General features: G+C 29.8%; 1 non-coding gene across 1 annotated transcript; it reads right to left on the minus strand.

Moving 5' to 3' along the window:
* Positions 1-287: 287 nt before the first annotated feature.
* On the minus strand, positions 288-361 carry TRNAN-GUU (transfer RNA asparagine (anticodon GUU)). The gene has a single exon. It is a non-coding gene; the product is annotated as a tRNA-Asn (tRNA).
* Between the last annotated feature and the right edge of the window lie 1400 nt (positions 362-1761).

Raw genomic sequence — 1761 nt, forward strand, 5'->3', positions numbered from 1 at the left:
GAACAAGTGCCGTGGGCTAAAATTATTAGTTCAAAGGAGTCATGGCCTCCTAGATTGGCATTTGTACGTTAGAAAAATCATTTCTTATCACACTAGATAGCTCAAAATTCCAAAATTATTTAAATTATTTATTACGTTGTTATTAGTCGTCGCCGACTAACCTACAGTTTATATTTACAATAGCTTAAAACATCTATAGTCTATTCAAAAATTGTCTTTTTTTTTCTAAAAACATTAATGACCTTTTGTTACAATTTAATATAGGAAATTTTAAAAGAAAAGAATTTCGCCCCCGGGTGGGCTCGAACCACCAACCTTTCGGTTAACAGCCGAACGCGCTAGCCGATTGCGCCACGGAGGCTTATGCTTGGTTTTATTGTAGATTATATATTAGCAAATATTTTTTATATTATATGTAAAATATTTTGTATTATTTTGTGGAATTTTAAATTTTTGTTTTTTAATAAAAATCACTTTTTAACAATTTTCTTCTCAAATAATTCTTAATTTCTACATAAACAATACATTTGTTACTTTCAATGAATGTAATTTTTAAAAAAGTCAGTAATGGTATACCCTTAATATGATGCTCTATACACGTATTTTTTTAATAGCATCCACAAGCTGCTGCGCGTTCGTAACGAGATGTTTTCGACAAATCCAGCGTAAAACAATTGCGGTTTGGTGACTGGCCATAAAAGAATAGACGAAGCCGTAGACTGAACAACTCACTATGAATGTTAATAGCTATAGGTTCTTCGAAGATCCACACGGCGATAGTACTAGAAGAAAAGGTCAATGGTATGTAATAATGGTGAAATGGCGCGACGCTTTACTAAACGGATGGCTCGGATGGTACCAGAATGTATTAATATGCACGATCAAATGGTACCAGATAAAATATTATCACGTCAGACGAGACGTGTGAAGAGTAATTTTTAATTTTACTGTTTACCAAAACAGCATCGTTCATTTGGTATTTATTTATTCCGAAGGATTGAGTATCACCTTAATAAATACTCTCATTCTATACTTATTGCTTAAATAACACAAACCAGTAAATTAGTAAAATAAGGTTAGGCCAACATCCTACAGTCATTTCTGTTTCATCTCCTAATATAATGATTGCATATCAAGAGTCTTCCAACGCTATAAAAACAAGGTCCTTCGATAGATTACCAATGCCTATCGCTACGTAACAAACGAAGAACTGCACGACGACCTGGAAATCAAATGGATCTACGAAGTTATCCAAGATTTCACCTTAAAATACGAAAGAAGATTACTAAATCATTTTAACGTGGAAGCAATACAACTGCTAGACAGTATACCTTTAGTGTAAACTATATATATATATATATATATATATATATATATACATATATATATATATATATATATATATATATATATATATATATATATATATATATTTTTTTTTTTTCTCGCACAAGTATGAATTAATCCAAGTACAAATGAAATGTAGTAATAAATCAATTGTAAATTGATATTATACTAAGCGTATCTAATAAAGATGTTATCAAAAAAAATATATCAAGAGTCTATTTTGGAGAATCATAACACGTGCTCGAAGATTTAAATTTGCAACGTTGCCGGTTCTTGCAAAATATACGTAAATTTGATGAATATAATATAATAAAGATCTTTTAAAATAACTTTAGAAGGTAAAAAAAAGGACTTAAAATAATATTTAATTAGTTGTCAATATGTAAACATCATAATAACAAACTAAGGTCGTAG

This window comes from Rhynchophorus ferrugineus, unplaced genomic scaffold (genome assembly GCF_030347505.1).
Source record: "Rhynchophorus ferrugineus isolate W39M unplaced genomic scaffold, kcgeb_rfMv2 rfM8, whole genome shotgun sequence".
Lineage (NCBI taxonomy): Eukaryota > Metazoa > Arthropoda > Insecta > Coleoptera > Curculionidae > Rhynchophorus > Rhynchophorus ferrugineus.